Source organism: Rhopalosiphum padi, chromosome 1, assembly GCF_020882245.1.
Source record: "Rhopalosiphum padi isolate XX-2018 chromosome 1, ASM2088224v1, whole genome shotgun sequence".
Lineage (NCBI taxonomy): Eukaryota > Metazoa > Arthropoda > Insecta > Hemiptera > Aphididae > Rhopalosiphum > Rhopalosiphum padi.
Window position 1 is genome coordinate 22,205,971 of NC_083597.1, and position 25,828 is coordinate 22,231,798.

At 27.4% G+C, this 25,828-nt stretch overlaps 1 long non-coding RNA gene across 1 annotated transcript in view; it reads right to left on the reverse strand.

Annotated features, from left to right (window-relative positions):
* Positions 1–6,636: 6,636 nt before the first annotated feature.
* The window catches only part of LOC132918249 (uncharacterized), a 34,410-nt gene continuing 15,218 nt past the window's right edge, over positions 6,637–25,828 (reverse strand). Inside the window, exons 3-4 of the long non-coding RNA XR_009660431.1 lie at positions 21,160–21,255; positions 6,637–7,135 (exon numbers count right to left, since the gene is read on the reverse strand). This is a non-coding gene — a long non-coding RNA (uncharacterized LOC132918249). The remainder of the gene's footprint in view (positions 7,136–21,159; positions 21,256–25,828) is intronic.

A 25,828-nucleotide genomic window follows, 5' to 3' on the forward strand; every position in this document is an offset into this window, starting at 1 on the left:
CATACATAGTATATGTATATACGATATTATACATATACTGTGGTGTTCTATGAAAACGATAGTCACTATTTTGCGATTTCGTAATGAAAGTTGCAATAATAATCGAAGTACAAATACGTCTGGTTGAAAAAAATTATTACGAAAAAAAATTATAATTATCGTGTGGTGATAACAATCATTTTTTCATTGAAATGATAATTACCTATTAATATTGTTATATATATATATATATATATACATAATGATCACAAATCTCCCGATAATATATATTATAATGATACTACTAATAATAATAATAATAACAACATTTAATATGAATGTAATTTACTGTGTATTAAAACGGTCTATTTCTCAACAATTGTTATAAACCGAGACATTACACAGGAAACATTATTCAAGAGCATTACTATTTTGTCGGATCGTTTAGTCTTGGGAAATAATATATTGTTATAGTTATGATTCAAATCCGGATGTTTATGACCTAGAATATACAATAAGAATTAAAAAAAAAGAAAATATAAAATAACTGCGCAAGGATGTGTGCAAATGTAATTTCGACGCCGTGCTGGTATAATACGTATAATATTTTACTTATAAATAAATCAATAGAAACGAGCGCACAAACGGTTGAAAAAAAAACCGCGATAATAATATTAAAATATATTTTCGTGTAGGTACCTAATGGTTTCATATTATTATGGGACGTATTTTAGTGTTTGTAACACGCGATAACAGTATGGAAAAACAAAAACAACGCTAATACCTTGCTGACACTTGTTACCTGCATATATTATATTATATTAAGTACACATATTATTTAAGTAGTGTTCTATATAGTTGTGCTTAAAAAATGACGGTTTTTGACGTTAAGATCAGCCGAAAAATGAAAATCAAACGATAAGCATCATTCACTATTTGCTAATTATCATAATACAGCATTACAATAATACATATTTTAACGTACAATAACGCGTTGTCCGTTCCTATAGGACAGATAACGTTCGTCTGCTGCGGTAGACGCTGTACACACGTTCGTAAACGATATTATAATATTAATAATAATCCGAATACGCGAATATGATAATTATGATAATTTATAATGTGGATAATATATTATCGCGAACAGATAACGGTTGATGTAACAATAATCGCGTACCGATTATTGATATACCGCGGCAACGGGCTTGCTCGTATAATACAATCGGTAATGACATTAATATGAACAATCATAGATATAATACTCGTTTGTGTTCAATACGTATATAGAAAATGACGTACGGCATGATGTAACGATGTTTAGTCCAAGTTCATGAAGAATAATATCTTAACTATTAAGTTCTTGTGCACACGATAGTGCACCTACGTGTTTTCTGCATAATATTATACAATGCATTACGGTATAAGCAGGTATAATAGGAAGGTATAGTGTATACTGCATAGATGATGGGATATGCTTGTAGCATGCACATAATTTGTATTATAAGCTAAACTATACAGAATGATTCATCACTAAAATATACGCTTACTCCGATTTTTCCTTGATAATTAATGCAACTAGGTATTTAAAATCTCACTTTGTAATTCTAAAATTGTTTTAGACAATTATGAAAACATTTCTTAAATATAATATTTAAACATCATATTTTTAATTTATTGAGATTTTTTGTACTACAGAAGTATACTGTGAAGATACAAACTTTTGTTTATCAAATAAAAATCTCCTTTTCTACTCTAAATTATTTAATGGATAAATTTCCTTAAATTTTTATATCGAAATCAAAAATTGCTGTAAAATGGATTATTATCCATAATATAATAATTTCAATAGCTAACAAAATGTTTGTTTATATTTTGAATTAAGTACCTACATCAAAATTTTCAAAAAAATTAAACATAACAATAATTCACAGTATAAAAAGAAAGTTCTCGTTTTAAAAAAACAGACATTTTTATCACTCCACAACACTCTTTACGTAATACAAAAAAATCTCAATAATTTAAAAAAATAGTCTTTAAATATATTTTAAAATTTCATAAATCAGAATTTAAATAAATAAATTATTAATGTAAAACAAGGGAATTATCATGCTTGCAAGTGAATCACTCTGTATTATATACCTTACCTATGTTATGTATAATATATTGTAGTATTGAATATAGAAAATAATTGTAAAAAGAGACTCATTGATTTCCGGCGCTACTTCAAATACCATTTAAATTTATCACTATTCGAAAACGGATGTACGAATATAGTAATACACTAATAACCTACTAATAGCGTTCGTGACGCGTAACACAAAATTAAAACTATGACTTAGTCTCAAAACACACATTACTATAACATATCTAACATGATTTTCTGTAACAATTTCACACTCAGCTTTTGTTTACTTATAACACGTACTTTCATCGAATAGCTTTTATTTAGTAAGCGATGAATCATCGAGGTCTAACCCATTGCCTGTGGGTCACATGTGACCTACCATTACGCATCTCTTAAATATTCCTAAAAATGTAAAATTATTACAAAATACAATTTTATAATTCATTTATAAATTTTTATAAGTATAGGTACATTTCAAAAAAAAATTACAATTAATACTACCAAAAAGTATAATATAAATATTTTCTACACACTTATTTTTAATGTGGAGTTATTCAGATTATTTCGTTTAGATACTAAATATAAAAAATATAGTTAAATGTTCGTTTTTTTTTTTAATTTATCGGAGTAAAATTAATTTGTTTTTAACTTAATTAAATCAAATTGAAAATAAATGTTGACACTATTTTCATTAATATGAAAAAAAAAATCGACGCAACGATTTTTTAAACATCTATTTAGGTACATTGTTGGGTGTTATATAAACACATTAGGACGAAATGTGATTACAAAATTAATACTAAATATTAGGTGGCTCACTCGAAGATAATTATTTGCAAAGTGAACTGTTAAATAAAAAAGGTTGGGCATTAGTGCGATAAATGTTAATAGACGTTAATAAATTTTCCGCAGTATATTTTTGTTTTCGAGTTCAATTTCACTAATTTATCAAACTATTTTATACGTATTATATACATTCAACCAAATAATTATATGATTTTCATTCATAAGCAATCCTAAAATTAATAAATTTAAAATATTGAATATAGCTACTGAAAAAATTACAAAAAAAAAATATATTTAAAGTCGTCGGGAATTATACTGCAGGGGTAGATTTTCGATAATAATATATATATTATAATATTATTATTAAAAATTAGACAGGAGCTATCGCAGCCAATCGTTGAAATTAAAAATTATTCTAACCTTGTCTGATATGTATTCAAAATTCAAATGTTTCCAAAATTATGCACAGCAGTCTACAAAAATGGTAAAAGGTTGAAACGACACAGTAACAAAAAAATCCTTTAATCATGCAGTCGGAAGAAATGTATATACCTACATAGACAAAATAATATATAAGATGAACATTTTCAGATAAAATCGTTGTCTACTAAATCATTATTACAATTATTTACTATAAATTATTATTATAATAATTAATTAAAATATAATTTTAGAACATACATACAATTATAATAATACATAAATAATTACATATGTATGTTGTAACAAGTAAACGAATTAAAAAATATATAATTTATAAATGAAATGCAAAAAAGTTCCGGGAAAGTAAATTTGCAAAATTAAAAATATTTAATGGAACGAGATGGTAAAATAAAATAAAACTTCTAATTTAATGGATCCACGGAGTTAATTTATTAAAAGAAATATATTAGCATTTTCACTTTCATTGTTATATTTTCTTTGGATTATACGCATAAACATATATAATCTAATAATACGATTTCATGGATTCTTGGGACGAGAACGGCGTTATTTAGGAAACATTATCCGAAAACCCAACGAAGTCTTATAAATTTAAATAACGTCTAGTGTGTATTATTAACTTTCGTTTTTAATCGTAAACAATCTACGCGTGAATTGTGTACAAAGCTGCAAGAATATAGATATATTTTGCAATACGCGTAATAAATTATTATTATGTTTCAGATAAAAAAAAAAAAATTAAACAAAATATTTTATAGCCTATAGGTAACTCAGGTACTATCGAAACGGCGATAAATTATTGTAGCGAAGAAAAAAAAACTGTATCTCGTGACATTTTAATGTGTGCTAGGTAAACGGGTTCGCACAGACTATATACGACTCTCCGTTCGAGTATAATTCAATAATATGATATATAAATTATATTAGTACATAATAAATATACAATAAATAAAACAAATATATAAAATAACTAATATAATAATATGTTTTGTAATTATTATTATTATTTATTTTACACCTTATAACTATATAGTGATAATATATAGGTAATATTACAAAATTTAACCTTATTTTGTTATATTTACTTATTCCTCTTTTCTCAAACCAACTAAAATCGTCATCGATTTACATAATGATTTATCATACATGTTTAATTGTCCCTTATTTTTTCAATAATGCAGTTTTCTAAATATTTTGATTTCTTTGTACTATTTTAGTAGTGTCCTACTGTATTATAGAGATGAAGTTCTTCTATTTTTGAATGAGTACATACCTTTGCTGTTACTTATTGTAAATATTGTCGTATCGAAATCAACATTTTTAGTAAAATTATATTTAAGGACTATTATGCTTAGTATAAATATTTTATAACAGATAAAATGCTTATTTGATATTAATTAGATACATTAAAATGTTTATACTAATAAATAATATGGTATTCAAATACCAAAAAATCAAAATATTTAAGGAAGTTCGTGGGTAAGTATGTTTGGTGAATCAGTCTGTAAATAAAAACAGAACTTGTATCCGGAATCAATGCACGAGGTGAGTCCTGCAGTGGCAATCGCCTTTTATTTGATTAAACATGGAATATTTTCAGTTTGCTGGAACAAATATTTTGTGTGATTTACAGTATAATATTATTGCTAACAGTAAACGCCTGCTGAAAATCATAATATTGTTCTTTCGTGATACACTAGTCGTCCGCGACTGCGACGAGTGTTACAATATAAGCATATATGTTTTAGAGATGGCGGGTACGGACTTACAAGTCTGAATCCGCAGAGATCAACAAAAAAATAAATAAATACGACATTTTTCCAATAGCGCAATTCTAATATAACTTGAATTATGACTTATGAGAATGCGATTTTTTTCCATACGTATAAAACGAGACGAATTCGACAAGCGCGTGGGCGTATCGCCGACCGTATATATAATAAAATATTATGCACGCACACGCACACAGCCACACACACACACACACACACACATATTTATATAAATATCATTATAACAATAAAGGTCTGTTTGTATATTATTGTGTTTGAATTGAACGCATTGAAAAAAAAATCGTTTCTCCCACGTCGTTGTCGTCGTCGCCTTTAATTACGGTAATATTATCGAAGCGTATATAATTGCCGCATATATAATAATAATATATTATGTCCACGAGTAGTATTATACACGTACGCTTATATTTATATATGATATGTGAATTACGGCCACCGACGTATTTAAGGTAAAAATTCTTGAAATATCGCGTTATCATTTTTCTCACATCACCTCGAACCCAATAAACAGTCCTGTCAACATTGTGGTACATATTATACGTTATAATCGTTATATAGTATATACTTACCTATCACCTTTACAAGTAATCAATACGGATAGGCTAAAATAGTATTTGAGATTTGGGCGAGTTGAAGCTCACACCCACGTGAGGCTCTGGGTATTACAAAACCTCTGAAAAAAAAATGCTTTAAAATGTGTAAAATGTTATTTGTATGGGGTGGGTGGGAGTATAGCCTACTAACAGTTAGGAATTGCTTAGCCCTATCTCAGGTCCTCTATACAGTAGAGACTTTACTATCTACGTCTATGGTTAATATATATGATAATAAATAATATATTATTATTGATATACTGACAATAGATTATGTAGTCACACTTAATTTAGTATAAACTACATAATATGTACTATTATAGAGTAGGAATAATAAACCTACAGCGTGTTAATTAATTGGAATTTGTGTAATCGGTTTATTAAGTTAGGTAATCCTAATCTAGAATGTAGAGCGAGTGAATATATTAGTGCAAATACGTAATACAGATTATGACTAATACGCGCGAGTAGTCTCTCTTTTACTACCGTATGTTTTATCTTACATGTATCACTAAAAATTAACTTAGTTTGGAGGTCTTAGACAAAAATACGATTTGCTGTCATAGCTGCTAGGGGAAATGAAGTACACAATTTTCGGAAGATTTCATATATTAACTCTTCCTGAGCATGCATTATACTTTTCCGGTAATTTTAATCTATTGATTATGTTGTTAAACTTAAAATTTATCAAGTGACAGCTTTTTGAAGTTTGAAAATAATTCAATATATGATTTGATATTATGGTAAAAATATTTATACAACCATAATGAGTGACTTGTTTATTTGTTACGCATGTATTCGTTTTAAATGTAAATACATTTTCCCAAAATGTCTATTCTTGTACTGCAATAATTATATATGCCATATGGTAACAATAAACCATATTTTAATTTATCGAGCTGAAATAATACTCATATTAAAGTTTAATATTAATAATATTATATTATTATTGTTAATGTTATAGCATATATGTATTATATAAAACTTCACTTAAATATTCACACCGTCAACTAGGATTACTTACTACACAATTTAAGAACATACAATGCAGTGTAAATGAAACCATTTTTCTTGTTTCAGAATGATTGAAATCCACGCGTTCGTTCCCGCAGCTGTTTGCCTGAACTATTTGTACACTTCGAGTACACCTATAATAATATACACCTATGAATAACGTCAAACAAATAAACCGTGTCACAATAACCGTCCCAAATTGATATAATTCTACTTCAAGCCCCGGAAACGATTACAGCGCCAGCGCCCCGTCTGGACCGTCTCCAGTCTCGGCAGCAGTATGTCACCCGCGACGGTCCACACCGTAATAATAATATATGGGTTATAGTGGCGCCGGTCTATATATAAACTCGCATTACTCATATATCGCGTGGTCAGAATAAACACATCCTGGAGAGTACCTACGAACAAAATGTAAAAAATACCCTTAAAATATTGTTTACAAAAAAAATAATTGCGTAAATATAAAACTGATTAGTGAATTTTAAATAATTGTATTGAAATATGCTCTTGGTACTATCCATTAATATTCAATAATAAAAAAATCCTTCTAAATAAAAAATATCTTGTAAATAATTTATTATTTCTAATATAAAATAAATAATTAAAAACATATCTATTAGGTATATAGAAAAACATAGTTATGATTCTTAAACAATTTTTTAATGCGTACATATTATGACATATAAATTGCATTTTACTTTTGTTAATGTGTTTTAAAACCACTAAAGTCGTTCTCTGGTACAGAAGGCATAAACTGTCAAACGTATCTCATCATTGGATTGTTCACTGTAATGATTGTGTTAAATGTGAACTCAATTATAAATTATATTATGTAAAAAAGGAAGAACCATTCTGAGCAGAAACGGTCTATCAGTCTAAATTTCTAAAGATATTTTCTTTTTGTTTATAATTTATAAAATATACACCCACGGAGATAAAAGCTATTGGAAATTACAGAAAATGTACAAATATAGGCTAAAATTAAAACAGTAGATACATTATTATGTTACATTTCTTTCTATATATTGGCCATTTTGATGAATTTTAGTGGTTTGATTGTAGTAGTGAATTCGGGTTTAGGCTTAGGTAAGTACAGGAAAGGGTTTCTTCGCACGGGTGTTGCGTATGATTGGATTCTCTCTTAACGTTCGGTATATATACTATAGTTTTATTATTATATTTTTATCGTACTATTGGCAATTTATTGTTCAATATTGTTAATACAGTAGGTTGAACTAATATTTTCCAAAAACAAATAGTATATACTATATATTAGGTATTATCATTATTAATATCTGTTATACTAACCGTAGAAAGTTTTAAATAGATTCGCGATCTAAACGTTACAAATTTTAAATACATAAATTGTTTTTTAAAATCAAAAACCCTAAAAAAAGAATGAAAATGAAAATTCAGTTTGGATTATTTGACATACTTAAAAAGCAATGCAGTCGTAAAAAAATGCTATATTTATATTAAAATCTACGCCCTAGTAAAATGACGTAACTGTGCGTTAAATATACAAAATGTAGTGGAATATACTACTATACACGTGTATCCGAATAACCGTTGTAGTCAAACATATTATTATTATTGTTATTGTTATTAAAACTCTGTCGCCAATTCCAAAGTAAGTACCGAACACGCGTCTTAGCACTATAGAAATAAGTCCTCCCAAGTCCAAACCGTGCACATGAAACTTGGCAAATACCGTTGGCTAATATCCCGGAGAAATCGACCAACTATATATACTATATATTATTACAAATTATTACACCAGAATCGAGTGCCCGAAAGTAATTAGTTGGTGCTGGAAATCGTTTTAATCTCGTCGCTCTCCGAGAATAGGATTAACAACACTCGGCGCGTATAATATTAACCGCCGTAAATATACTTTTGAACGTGTTAGTGCGTATACGAACGACTTGTCGTCGTCGTCGTCGTCGTATGTGTGTGTGTATGTGTGTGTGTTTGTGTATAAGTACTGTGAGGGACATCAATAAGTAGAGATATGTAATTAAGTGTCTTTGGTGGTCTGTTAAAAAGCCCGTCTACGGATATATGGTATTTTTTTAAAGCGTATCACTCATCAGATCATATATTGACGTACCCTAAGAGTAGTAGTTTGTAAACAGGTCTGACACTTTCCCACAGTATAACATTATATTCTCGGCCCATAAACTTAACATCATATATATAATACAAACGCATGTCAGGTTTAAATATATACCGACAGAAATTGTAAAACAATTTTCTTGACAAATGACCGATTATATTTTTAGGTACACCTACTAACCATTGTTATACATTTGATTATTTTTATCTTCTTTTTTTTTTTATATTTCACTGATTACGATCATACCCAAATCAATCCGTTTAGTAAATAATGTGATTAACTTAGTTAATTACATTATACTATAGTACAACCTAATAATTATCTACCTACCTACTTATTAATTATTATGTTCAAAGTATTTTATTTATATATTTTTTCTTGATATAAAATGGCATGTTTAAGACAGAGTCACGTGTATCGGTCGCTAAATTTTAATGTTGTTCGTTGCGACGTTGCTATAACATTTATATTAATATTATAATTGTTTAAACTTATAACAAAAGTTGAACGGTAGTATAGTATGTATAAGTTTCTTTGTGTTTTGTATATAGTGTTCAAAGGGACTAGAAGTCGCTGTAAGTCCATATAAAGAGCATCGCCTTCGTTTTTGAACATCTACAGTAATAACTATATTAGGTCTTAATTTTATGATACATAACTGTGGACATTGTACTAACCACAGGTTTACAATAACTAAAATGTTATTGAAAAAAAAAAAAAACTAATATAGTTTAGAAGATAGTTTGAATGGTCTAAGTAATATTTCTGTTTGAACAAACTAATAGTTTAATAAGCCATAGTCAAATAACATCGGAAAAGTATATGCATATACCGATATATTATTAAATTGCTCGATAGTTTACTTTGCCGTGACGTTTACCCCTTAAACAATAAATATTCATAAACTTGAAATCGATGTAATTACGCGAACAATAACATAATAATAATAAGTAGGTTTAATTTAGCAGGAGCCAAGAAACTATCAATTCTGATAGACAGACGTCAAATAGCAATGACCTAGAACATAATATTTCTAACAAATGAATGAAATATTTCCTTACTAAGAAACTGAAGGAAGTTTATTGTTTTAATCACAGTTAACAACAAGAGCGGGTATTATACGGCGTATTCCACTTAATTTTGCCAATCGTTTTTTATATATTATATATATTTATTTTTTTTGTCATATTTATCGAATCCAATAAAATAGCCTATTAGAGTTTGGTCAAAATATAGTGATTCGTTGCGCGATGAAAACCGCTATTAATGACGGTATATTACTTCGATTCAACTAACGCAACGTTATTACAGGTATAGGTACCTATTCATAGTATTCGCGCGAATGTACACGTATATACCTAGCTACTACTCCAGGTCGCATTCAAACACGCATATCGACTTCGGAATAAATTTGATGTACCTAAGTATATTACCGGATCGTTATACGGGACGGCATTTCGTTTTATATATAGCGTGATGTTACACGGATCGATGAATAGTCTATATACCTACTGACGATTGATCGTATAATCAATATAACCCGACTACAAAAGAACACCCGACAAAGGAGCGTTTTGCTCACAAATTTGGCAACGTTCGCATGCACACAGTTTATTACGACTCATTGGCCATTAATATTAAATACGTTCTCGTCGTCCACCGTCGATTTCCTAATCGACATCGTCAGATCAATAATAATTTATTGTTAGCTCAAGTATATACTCTTTGTGCGATATACTATCTTACTTTACATCAGTCGCGCTATTGAAATATTATTATTGTGTTATTAGGTTTCTAAACATAAGCTTAGAACACCTTGTATCTCTGTTGTGTCCGTCCGTCCGTTAGGTTACCGCGGTGCATAGTTACAATATTGTTATTATTAAAATTATTGTTTGTAAATATAAATATTATATAACTGTCTTAAAATATTATATTGTCCGTAGTTACCGTACATATAGTTAAGTAAACGGAATCTAAGTTTATTGCGTTGTATTAAAATTCGTTTAAAAACTAAGAATTTAGCACACTCGTAGAGTGCATGAGCTTTCTTAATTTGTTATAATTTATAATTTACAGTTTACACGGTTATGCACAATAGTTATTTTTATTCGCATTCATTTTCCTCTTAAACAATAAGATTATTCGAAAAAATATAATTATACAATTATGAATTACAACGTAATAATAATTCAACACACATTATGAATAAATATTAAAGGTTATAGATTAGGTTATAATGAAAACCCAGAGTAATAAATCCAAATGTATATTTAATGACATGACAGTATATTTTTTAAATTTAGAACGAGTACTAACATAAAGATTGTTCTTAAAATTAAATTAATAAAATGCATAGGTACTTAATAACTATATAATTTAAAAGCCACTTAGTTTTAATGATTTTCTCATGATAAATAAAATCTTCAACACAAATACTTGTACTAAGTAAGAAATATTATATTATAACATGTAGTGTTATTATTTGAGAACTCATATCTTTTAAGTTTTTTTTGTAATTTTCCGGGAATATGTGTCATAAGAATAAAAGTGAACTATTTAATGACCTATGAGTGATTGCATTTTTAACGAGAATAATCAAGACTATAGAAATAGTTAAATCTACCGAACAGTGTATATTTATTTGTAATTGATCTTCGTTTTCATTAGCGAAGTCTAATCTGAATGTAATATTAAAATATAATTGATGAGATTTTCTATATTATATTATATATAGGTCAAAATCAAGCTTATGTTCAATTAATAATTTTGTTTAACTCAATACAGAACAAGTGTAACTAATAATGATTCAATTTACTATCATTTGGTTTTTTGTTTCAATATAAAAACTATGGTTTTTTGGAACATGTAAATTGTTTTATATATATGTATACATAAAGATAAAAATATAGATTTAATTAGTCTACAGTTTAAATTTATTAATATAATATTTAGGATCGTTCATTAGCACCATTATGTTTGTTTACAACCATTGACTCGGGTGAAGATGTATAAATGAATTGGCAAATATCCAAAAAAAATTATACGTTTTAAAGTTATTATCAAAACATATTATATTCGGTTTATTTAAATCTTATTATTTTATTAATCAAATTTATAAATTGTTCGATGAAAACAAAATTACCCAATATATTACATTTGAGTAATTTACTTTACAGTGTATCTATCTTAAATCATTCCTTATTATAAAATAAGATGGTAATGTAAATAGTGTAAATGCAGATATTATTCGTTATTTTAAAATGTTCCTGAATATTAATTGACTATTATTTGTTTCCGACGTGTCCGTGATCAACATCAAAGTCACAGTCAGGATTCAAGTTGCTATTTAATTGAGTGCACTTTATCATTATTGATGAATTATAATTAATAGACCTTATGAAAAAAAAAGAAATAAAATAACTCATGATAATAGTATACAATATACAGAATAAATAAAATATAATTTCAGCGTCCAAGAGCTTATAATGTTGTTATGTTATATTGACATAATTTGTTTACATATTATTGTTTTAAATAACTATGATATGTTTGTAAATTTAATTAGTTTGGTATTTATTGAGTGTTATATATTTAGAACACTTTAATTTTATTGAAGTTCTACGAGTATGATGGTTTATAGGTTCACGGGGTTTAAATCCGTTTAATTAATAAATATTGCAAATTCAACAATCAAATATTAATTTGATCGACTAAATCCTCAAGTATGGATTTTATCTTATCATTTTCTGTTGAAATTTTGAAAAACACTAATTATGATAGGAAATAACTATACGTTGGTAAGTTTTTTTTTTTACCACTGGGTACTTGTCAGAAACTATAGGGATTGATGATAATATTAAATGTTAACCTTTATAAAGGAGTCTTCATGCACGAATTTCGTGGTAGTATGTCAGTTTGTTCATCCATAAAAACATCTAAGGCTGAAATAAACTGAAATCTTCGTATTGGCGGACATCTTCCGATTTCGATCTACACACAAATAAGTGGTATTAACAACAATAAATACTTATTTTAAAACAGGTGAAGTAAAGACCATTCACCATTTTTTTCAACCAACTATATCAAGTCAAAAATCGTAAGAAGCAGTATGATGAACAATATTAACCCAGTTTATTTAATATAATATTTTTTCATTTTTCATAATATCTGGTACTAGAAAACCATAGGAAATAGCGGAGTTTTATTCATAGTATATACAATCGAATTATAAACTTTTAATTTATGCATATAGTTAAGACTCTAAGAGGAACAGGGGGGGGGATTTTTGCTTGATGCAATTTTTTTTAAAAAGCGTAAAATATTATACCTATAATATACGCATGTATTTTTAAATCATTTATAAATTAATATTTAAAGATGAAAAAACCTTCCCTGGGGTGAAATATTTCTGAAACTGGCTTTGTACTGAATGTCCAAAAGAACAATGGTAAAATTATTTGACTGATAATTCCATAATTAATATTGAGGGGTATATATCTACAAGGATGAGTAATTGCTTATAAAGTGCCGTAGCTTTGTCGTCGTCATTCACAAATCTTGAGATGGACTTCCGATGGCTGTAAAACCAAATCAAGATGACGTGTCATATCTAAAATAATTCATTCGTCAAAACGTGCGAGTTCATGTCAAATTGCCAAAAAACAATTGACTGTAATTATTTTAACGAGAAATACGTTTTAAGCAAACACGGTATACGAACATCTAAAAAGTGACGTAAGACAAAATAAACAGCGAAGATAAAATATTTGAAACACATAATATGTAATATGTATTATTATTAGCTCTTACGGATGTATCTGTAATATGTTCAAATCGAAATTCTAATAGTGATCTAAAACATATTCGCATTTAATCAGTTGATAAACGTATACATTTCATTAGTGCGTATTACGGTGAAAGTTTATGACTCGTGTCGTAATTGACGTTAAATAGTATACATATATTATATATATTTAAACAAAAATCAGTAATTCTTTCAACGGTATCTCGATGACACCGAGATGATCACGTGCCAAAGTTTCAACTACTTTGCGAATAATATATACACTAACACAATCCCCATATAATATTTCGTATGGTCCAAGTGTTTTCTATTAACTGTAGAACTAAAGGTACTAATAGAATTCATTTCGTACTCGACTTAACATTTATTTGTACGTTTTGCTTCATTCGGATGAAATTATTTACTTTTAAAATTTTGCAATCCGTTACACATGCCGACGAACAAATTGATAGCACAATTTTATGTACAACACGATATTATAATACACGCGTGTGCTATCGTGTTTATCTTCATTATATCTTTATATATAACATAGGTACAGTTTTTATCAGTATTCGTGTAACATATTTATATTATATTATTTTAATCGGTTCACTATCTTATTAGTTATTACCAAATAATAAGTAAAAAAAATCGTTTTAATATTAATTTATTAATGACTATAATCAAATATAATTTTATATGGTTTACAGAGTAATTCACATGCTGTTCACCTTCATTTTTGCCCTTAATAATAGATTTATTCAAATTATATTGTTATTTGTAAACCATTCTGTATAGATACAACTACTTTACTAGTTAGATTTAGTTAGGTTAATTTCTAATATATATTAATTACAGATTTTATAAGATATATAGGAATAAGTTAAGTTAAAAATCACATTAGTCATAATTATAATTAACATGATGTTCGTCATTAATATATAAAAAAAAAATATGTTATGTAAACACAAAAATAAACACCAAATGAAATATTATACGAAAATACAAACTTAACTAAATATAATATTATGGGTTATTATTCAGAATCCACATATCTGCTTAGGTCATTTTAATTTTTAATATGTGTTAGATAAGTAAAAAAGTATTTTTATTATTATTTCAAACGGAAGAAAAATTCTACCCAATATATTACGTTCCTTTAACTCTGTGGAATTTTATATTTGGTACAACGTACAAATCGTAGTAACTGATTAGTGATATTAGTGATTAGTATTTGAAACGTATTTGAAACTTACAGTATTCATGCTACCTCCCTTTAGTGAAGTTCATCGAATAGGAATAAATAATGAAATTGAGGAGGTAAATTAACCGTTAAATACTGGGACTGGTTAACATTACCTATTAACTCTAATAAAGTCTTTTATTTTCATGTAATTACAATATTTATGCATAATAACAATAGCCACACCTGCGTGTATAATATCCACCTATAGTGATTATTTATAATATTTTATACCATATAATATATACAATAAGTATATGCATGGTACTTACGGTGATTCTTATAACAGTAAACACTTAATTATCTCAACAAATATGAATGTATTTAATGGTATTTTTTAGTATGTTTATCGTTTTTGTTTAAATTAAGTTTTTGAATGACATCATTCATTTTAAATTCCAAATTTCTTAGCAGAATATTTTTCTGAGAATTTCAATGCATAAAAATCGAATTTTAAACAAGTTTAGTTGATAAACTATAAGAGTTTATAGTATATATGGACGGAGTGAGTTGGCACATAGGTAAATGTTGGTAACCGTTTATTTAAACATTTAATAATTATATCTAAGCCTAATTAATATGTTTTTATTTTTTACTGAACTTGAAATTTTAAACTAAAAAAATAAAAAATAAATCTATGAATTCGTTTTGTTGCAAAGTGATACCTTAGAATGGACCTCTAAATTTAGTATAATAAGTTATATAATGGATATTGAACTTGATGATAATTCGTAATTCATTGCAAATGGGCCATAATGAAGATCGTGGTTTATTCATGGATAATTTATATTATTGAAAATCGTCTTGAATCGTAAGAAGAAATCACATATAATAATAGTCAGCACAGTAGAGTGGTTACAATTGGTATACTCACAATTGGTTTAGCAATAGACTATATTTTTTATTCTAATTGTATTTTGAAAGCGAGAGGGACGAGGTTTCATATGATAATATTTATTGGTATAAACGTAAAGTCCGTATATACTAAAATATATATTTGTATTCCTATAGTTTCAATTAGGTACCATCTAAAAGCAAAGAATTCAAATAAAACTTGCGACAATATTAATTATATTATGTTAATTGTTTTATTTACATATTCCTATTAATTATTTCAAAGTTCATTTGAAAACGAATAAATAACAATATCATAATATTATTGTTTTAGTTATTTTATTTTTAACTGTAGCAAGTGATATGAGGTTATCCAATTTTATTCAAACTTGTACAATTACTATTGTGTTGTAACTAATCATTTAGAAAAGGTAATTGCTTAAATCAGGCACTGGTTAATTGGATGATGTGTCTCCTTTTTGTGACCAAAAAGTATTTTAATAAAGTTTAATATACAATAATTTAATATTACAGTTATATTATAAACTTGTATAATATTAAATAATGTATATATGAAAACACATAAATACATTATTACATTTGTCCGTACAATAAATTCTGAGTAATAGTTTATGAATCGTTTAAATTTGTGTCATGAATGTATAACTAATAAACTGTATAAATGTTCCATGTGTGCTTTAATTTGTGAGCGATTTATTTAGAGAACACGGGTTATTTTTTTCGCTTTTTTTTACGAAAATTAACCCACCGAATCTCACCAAATGACATAGGGGAGAACTGATGTTTCCTCTCTCGGTAGTATTTTTAATATACTAATATTGTTAACTATTTTTATATACTATGTAAACCTAAATTAACATTTATGTATAAATAGTTTATTTTAGTGCTCGAACGTTCCGCTTCAATCGCAACCTAAAGAAATAAATAGTGCACTCATAAGAATGAATAATGCCTACCCCAGTTATATTATTTTTCCATATTTTAAAAAAAAATTTGTAAAAACCTAAAATAATCTGAAATCTGTATCTATGGTTTTTATGGATAAATTGTACGGACAATCAAATGCGTTGTTGTATTAACATCGCTACGCTAACGCCGTGCATGGCTAATTATTTTTGTCTTTGGTGAAGGGAGGCACTAGATTAATTTTTCTAGTTTTGGTAATTATAGAACACACATACTAGACGTATACATGTTATATCTATATATTTTAATATGTTTTATGATAACTATCATGTTCACAAACACAAATGCAATTTTTTCTTGAATAATCCACATACTATTAAAAAAATACATAAAAAGCAACTGGTGTGCGATGGTAGATCATTTATAATACAAATATGTTTTTTGTTTTGAGACAATATATTGTACAAGGTACAAATCTTAACAACAAACCAATCTATAATTTTAGATTAGATTTTATAATCTACAGTCAGTTGTGTTAGAATATGAGATAATAATAATAATAAAAGTAAATCTGTACATATTATAATATTATCATATTTTGTGACTTACCTCTAAATTGTACGATCATGAATCGCTAAGAAGTGAATAACTAAAGATATATAAAATAAACATTATACAAATAACGAATTATTTATTATAAATTCGCATTATATTAATGTCCCAGCTAATATGAAAAAAATTAATAGTAATATAAAATAATGTTAAGAAGCCACTTCTCCAATGGTATTACTGTATTAGGTACCAAGTATACGCTTACATGGCTATGACACTGCCACTGACTTTTTGATTACTTGATTCAACAAATTATCTTAAATTATGTAAATTATTAATAAATAAATGGTAAATAAAACCTATATAATAGTAATCAATAAATAATAATATGATATTCAAAAATTGTGTCATTAATTTTATGCATCGTGACTTGCATATAGTTAAATCCATGAACACACAACAATATAGTAAAATATAATATCAGAAATAAATAGTTATAAACTAACAACGATTTGGGTTGCTCCTAAAAACAATTATTATTTCTCTTCTATTTTAGACTCAAAGTTTATTAACTTCTTTTGTATTACGTTAATTATGAAACATATAGAATATATCTTTTAAGTAAATCGCATATTATACCTAACGATGTCGACATGTTGCATAGACTGTAATTATCAAAAACCAAGTAAAGATTATACTACTCGTCTTCTACATTATACATACTTAAAAATAAAACAATGAATTTTATCATTATATCTATGTTTCAAGGTCTGAAAGTGGTTTATGGGTAGTGTATTATTAGTTGGAACTAATATTCGAAATTATAATAATTAATAACTTACTTTTATTATAATTTTTTCTCCATAGAAAATGTTTGAAAAATATTGTAATTTTATTTCATGGTATATAATAACTAATATATGTCATAAATCTAAGAAACTATTACATGTTTTTAAGAAAAATATAAAAAAAATTGAATACTTTGTACTTAGGTATTACGTTTGTAAAAATATATTCTTATTTATTAAATTATTTATATTGTAAAATATATACATATTTTTATTTTTATTTTTTTAATTAAATTGCTTTATTTATAATATGCATAAAACTGGTAAGTTAAATATGTGATTACAATATAAAATAGTGATACAGATATTTTGACATGAACGAGTTTGAACTATCTGTTCAGCCTTTTCCGTGGATTAGTTTATTAGTTATTACTATTGTGAATAGTTTTTTAATAACACAGTAAAAGAGAATAGAGAATTTTGTTTCAGATGCCAGATAGACATTTTTATAACTTTAAAGTTGTTTAATTTATTGTTGGGATTTATAAGTCCTTATGTAATTAGTATATTAAGTTAGGTTAGTTTAGGTTATGTTATCATTAGACAGGTAGTCATATACACTGGCGGCACTCAAACAGTTATTTGTCTATTTCTTATTAAATCTAGAAATGTTGTATACCTATATTAATAATATTAATCACTTTGCTTGAACCTTATGTATTCTAAACTACACATAAAAAACAGATTTTTATTTTTTTTATAAATATCTAATATTTTATTTAAACATCCAGTGAACAACAAAATATACCTGAAACTGTTTGACGGTGAAAACTAGTTGAAAAGGAATTTTAAATATTTTTCTTGACCAATAAAATGTATTACATGTAAATAAGTTATATATTTACTCCCGTGCAGTTAAATTAAACTTATTTTATTCAAACGCATCATCCTTATTCTTAGATTTAATAAAAAAAAAAATGGTTATAGTATTTGTTTATGCGTGATGTATACCTTTATAAATGTATTGTTAAAACGTTTAAACCTTTAAACATAATGTTAAATTTACTCAATAGTAAATATGGTTGCCTATTCAAATGTAAAAAACACCCACAACTACATAGTATATAATATTATTCAACGTTATCGTTCTAAAACTACTGTACCTACGACTTAAAAAAAATTAACTTTTCTAATGAAAAATCTCGTAGATAATTAAAAATTACGCGTCATATAAAATCAATACGTTTCTTGATTCATTCTGGATTAAAAAAAAAAAAAATTAACAGAGAAATGTGGAGATAATATCCACTGATGGTTACTATTATATTATTATGTGAAAACTGCTAATCGTCATAAGAACGATTTTAACAGTTGTACACAGCCATTGACATTACGCAATATAATATCTTAAAATACATGTAATAAAATGACAACATTGTGAATATTAGAGCGCAGCGAAGCGAGAAATAATGACAAAATCGTGGGAAACGATGGGAAAAAATACGAAGTCCTCTTCGGGGAAAGAAAAATCGTTGACAACGATGACGTTAAATTATGTATTGTTTCGATATCCAAAAAGCGTTTATTGTATAAAATATAATTACAGAAAAAAAAGAAAAGAAAAATGACAATTGCCTTTATGTCCTGTGCGGGCGTGCGTGAGTGCGGGTGTAACTTTATCAATATAATATAAAGGTCTCGGGGCAGACTTTTAAAAAGATCCGTTTCAGCTCCGCTTCGTAGCATGTAAACATATTATATACGATAAGTATATATATATATATATATATATATAGATGGATAGATAGATAGATCGCCACCCGCTCTTGCGCCAAAGTTCCACCGCCGGGGCGGGTGTACGTGAGGGTTGTGTCAGGCGCCATGTAGCCGAGGCGCCGTCGGTCCCTCAAGATTGATAGCGGCTCTAAAAACGACCGCCGCCTCATCCTCAACATCCCCACCACACCCTACACCAGTGCAAAGCCGTTTATACATTTCCCGCTCCACTACCGTTTCGTCCACCGCTACTGCACTGCCACTGTACAACAACTATCAATATATATATATATATATATATATACATATAATATAATAATACTATTATACTGATACCGAGGTCGTTGTCTCGTGTATATATATATATGACGACGTCGAAATCCGGAATCGGTTATTTTTATTGCGCTCCCAGATTTTTACAACTCACGCTGCTGCTGTACGCCGTATTTATATACGTATATTATGCCCATGTCTGCGAGCGTGTATAAGTAAAGGGTTGTCGTCTGTCCGCGGGAACGATAAACGATCGTTTTGCACCCCGTTCGGCAGCAGTCTGTGCATTGGACACGATCCATACAGCCAGTTAACGCGAGCGCCTCATTGCTAGTGTCGCTAGTGATTCGCCGCGGCATCACCATCCGCCGTTTCATCAAATCTACACACTTAAGGGGCAGTGGGGCACGATAATGTGACAACGTAAAAACGTGCATCGTCCCGGCCTCACTCGCTTAGAATTTTACTGGAAAACTTTTTACACAAACATGTCTTAATATGTGATTTGTATGCATTTATACGACGAGTTTCAAAAACAATAACCTTTGTTATATACCGTTACCATAAAAAAAAAAAACAGTGGGTGGATTCGAAATGATGGGATTTGAGCCACACACATGGTTAAAAATTGTTACTACACAATAGTTTAAATAATAGTACAATAGTTTAGTACGTGATTTATATGAGTTAGTACGATCATAATTCGGGGCAGTTACGTAGTTTTCTAAAAAATCCTACTTTGAATCGAAATTTTAATGTTTTTACTATTTTATAACGTAATTTATAAGATATTGTATGATCATTTTTTATACTAAACAAAAAAACAGCGCAGTACTGGAAAAAGGCTTCCCTATGTGAACTAATTCCTCTAAAAAAAAAAAAAAAGTGGTACACCGATCGGGTTAAATAATTTGATCCATTAATAATTATACATATTATCGATAATTTGTATGTATTTGTTTTTTAAATTGGTGGTGTTGGGGTGATGAACGTAATAATGTATATTAGATATGATGAGCACCTGTTGCAATAATTATAATCATAATGGAGTACATTATTATAAGTCTATTTCATACATTGGATTTCATACCAAATAGTATCCATAAGTACATAATTATACTTACGTTTAATCGTGTAGATTTTCCTTCGCACGTATGATGATTTGTTTTGTATACTCTGCCGCAGTACATAATTTTGAATTTATATTGTTGGCGTCGAAGCTACGCAAAATGGAATTAATAAATACATATTAATAGTATTGTAAAATATTGTGTAAATATGTACATTTTAATAAATATAATTTAAAAAAAATCTAAAACTTGGGAAGAAATGAAAAATATTTTTATACAAATTGTATGTTTCAAGTTGTTTAATTTATGTAAAACATTATTTGATTGACAATTAATTAGCAAAATCACTGTGTATTTCGGAAGTATCGGATTAAGATTTCACCTTCATAACGAGCGCACTCTGTAGAAATTTATAGACGATAAGCGGTGACATGACGTATATAGGTATAGTGTTGTCGTGATTTTTGTCAGGTATGTAAAGATTGCAAATACCGGGATTACTATATGGATACTCCTAAAAATCTTTATTCCTATCGACAGCTATATATATATACATTATAAATTATGAGGTTAAACGCGTATTATTATAAGACAAACACATGGTCGGTGATCCGAAAACCATGAGCGAAAACGTGTTTACCAAATTTGGAGAATAGTTTTAACTGATGCACTTTCCAGTATCTACAACATTTATTTTTAAAACGTGTTCAGTCTAGAATTATACCAGTTCCGATTCGTGAAAATTGAGAGAAAACAAATCGTGTGGATTTTTAAAAAATTGTCCATTTTTAAGAAAGTATAGAAAAACATATCAATTGCACTCAATGCAATTTATTTTTGATCGAAAAAAGTAACTTTTGTTCAACAATAATACATATATAAATAAATGTAAATTATTTAATATTTCACGAAAAGAATTGTATGTTTTTTTTTTATCAGCGATCACGGTGATCACAATATGATATATCAATTAATATACATAACCTATATATTAAAATATGTGTCAATTGTATATTCGTATGCATAGGTATAAATTATAAAATATATGAAATTGAATTTACACTGACTTTTGTACTTTATTATATGTCTTTAAGAAAAGTAGACTTTTCTATGATTTATGATTGAATTGTTGAGGATACAACTTTAAAAGTTACGAGAAATGAGTTTACTTAATAAAATTACTTCTACAGAATTCTTCTTACGATATCAAATTTAAGTAATCGTTATTTTGTAACTCGGTTACGTCCAGACAATTGGCGGCGAAAATCCAAATGCCGTCGTCTTCCATTCAAGGACGGAAAACTATATAATAATAATATATATGTACACAATAAACATAATAATTTATATGTATGGGTATTGTCATACTAAATGTACTTACGTAAATTTTACTTTTGAAGATTTTAATTTAAAGTCGACCGGCGCGGAACTTAATACAATATAATAATATCTGGTGGAATAGCAAACGATATTTGTCTGTACTATATTACGAGTACGATCGAGACAATGTAAATGGAAACCGCTATATATAATATAATATTATTATGTTGGAAAAAAAACGTCTCCGGTCATTTGGGTATACCCAATTATTCAGCAGACAAATGGTCAGTTTCGCATAGAAAAATAATAACCCTGGTTAAAGCTATACACTAGCCATATTAACAAGAAACGAGAGAAAACGATGATTTAGGGTTATGATCATTTGTCGAGACCAGACACTCAGACGTTGTAAAAACATTTTTCAGCTGTTCGGTAGCCAAATAATAAAAGGGTGGCGATGGCGAACACATAATTCAACATAAACGCACCCGCGAGATTAATAAATTTCACCAAATCATTTGTACATGTATACATATAGGGGTAAAATATTACTGGATAAACACTCGGTGATACCATACACCACAGTACCATACATAATAATATATAACACAATGGTTTAAAACCATTTTGGTCGCAGATTCATTGTGGGATTGTGGAACAGCCGCCGTCACCGCTGCCGCTCCGATCAATTTGTTTTCTTTTAAACATTTAATATATTATATTATGCGTATAGATCCCCTGTAAGAACCTAGTTTATAAATGTATACTTTTTTCACATGAAATTGTTTATTATATTATATAACCAAGTTTTTGATTTCATCACCAAAATATCATTGCACAATAATTCGTATTCATAATTTTCTATATAACTATATAAAATAGACAGGTTTCACATAGAATTTTAGGAGAATTTATCCAGAGACTTAAATATATTAAAACCAGTACTATAAAAATAATAATAATTATTTATTTAAAATATCGCATTTTTAGAACTCTTAAAAATTTAAACATCGTAAAACATAATGACTATTAATATTAGGTATACTGATATATACTCTTTTAGATTCTGAGTGAATCGATGAAAATCATATTGATTTAAAATTATTTTTTTTATGTTTGGCGTCACCTTTAGGAGTAGTAAAAAGTCTGAACCTTTACCCCCAGGAGAGTTTCTGGTAGCTATAAATATATTCACAAAAAACCGGCATTTTTATAGAAAACAAAATTTTCCTAAAACAATCTTTGTTATATTATACTTATTCAAAAATATTAAACGTAAATAATTGAAACAATCTACTATAATCTATTATTGTTTGTTATACGCAATGCAATTTTAACCATACTTAGACTAATTATAAGTTATTTATAGGTATTTTAAATAAACAGTTTTTTTTTTTTTTTTTAAATAATGTATTCATATACATTTTAAAGCTTCCCAAATAAGCTTAAAAATTTACTACAATATATAAGATATAAATTGTTCTTTTAAGAACTTTTACATACGAGTACAATTAATAGGTAAATGTATTAAAATTGCGTTAAATTTTTATAAAAAAAAATTTTATGTAATTTTTATTTTTGTGTGCAGTATAGATATACAAATAGATGAAAAAAAGTTAATGTTTACTAGTTACAACTCTTAAAAAAGTTTGTCTAAATATGCTAAAAAAAAAAATTGTTAAGTGTTTAGGTAGTAGCAAAATTTACAAAACATTGGGACTGTTATTGATGCCTGATGGTACTAAACAAATAAGTTAAGAGGATATTTTACCCGCAGATGTTGATACTGTCTTACAAGTTACAAACGCTTAATATGGCATATTGTATTATGTCAGACTAATTTATTTTACTCTTTTATACTTAACATTATACATTATATTATTTTATATTTAGTATAAAAAGATAAGGATAAAATAAATAGTAGGTATTTCTTATGTGATGGTGTGGTCAAATCAAATCATTTCGATCATTTCGACAACACGCGTGTACGATTATTTATGTACCTACCTCGCAGAGCCTACGTTTAAGACAGTACCAACAATATTCCACCAGTTATATTCAATTCATGCTCCAATTGGACATTGTAGAAATTCGCGAATTTTACCTCTGGTTTTTGCTCTCTTAAGTAGTAAGTCTAAACAATGTTATATTCGTATGTTTCAAGATTTACAACACTATGCATCGGAAAATAATATAGTTTTACAGCCTGATTATATTTTAACCGATTTTGAACAAGCGGCTATTAGTGCAGTTAAACAAGAGTTCACAAAAAGTCAAAGTCGATTATGTCTCTTTCATTTGGGACAAAGTATGTGGCATTATAATTTTATTTTATTTCATGTTTCATACATTTTATTTTTATTTATATCTATATCCAAGAATATTTATTTTATTTATATAATTCGTATTTCGTATTTTATACTTTATTTGATTTTTATAATTCATATCCTTATATTTATTCATATTTATTTAAATAAATTAAAATAATAATAATTTTAATTATATAATTTGTCGATATTGTAATTTGTCGATATATTGATTGTCGACGTTTCAACTGGCTCCCATTTAACATTATTCTAAGTTGATCTTTCATTAAATTTAATGAAAATAATATTTTTAGGCACACACGTAAAAGTTTTTATATTTTATTTTAAAATAAACTATCGTCATTTTAAATTTTAAATGGTTTACAATTTGAAAATAATTATATTTTATAATTATATCTTGCATTAAAATTGATGTATCCTAACAAAAACTTATATGATCGATACTACGCTTATAATATTTTTACGAGTATAATATACTATGAAAACAATAACGCAGCAGATAATAATATAATCTCCTTTTGAGAAATCTCACAGTTTTACACTCTACGCGTTTAATTAACTTAATTATTTACATGAATAACTGAATAAGTCTCAGAGCCAGTTCAGGTCTTTCTGAATTGTCCATGAGAGTTTTGAATGACAGTATTGACTCTGTATAAAATAAAGGATTTTAGTGATAATTTAATTTTTAGTGAAACCTTTAGTTGTAAATTAGTAAATTGTAGTCATTTTTTCTATTTTTTATATTGTGATGATATGGACTCGTATACTATGTTTAATACGTATATTGGTATCTTCTGGTATCTATAAACATTGACAATAAAAATATGACTTAAATTATACCTTTACTTAAACTTAATGTTTTCAATTACTATTGTGCAATTTACACTTGAAAATAATTTATTAATTTTAATTACATTATTTTTTTTATATACACTGTCGTTTAAGATAACAATAAGTAATAACCATAGTTTTTATGCATTTATACATTTTTAATATAATAATATTATGTAACATGTTACAAATCTAATGAAGAAAAATTCCCGGTGATAACACTTTATAACTAGAATACAATT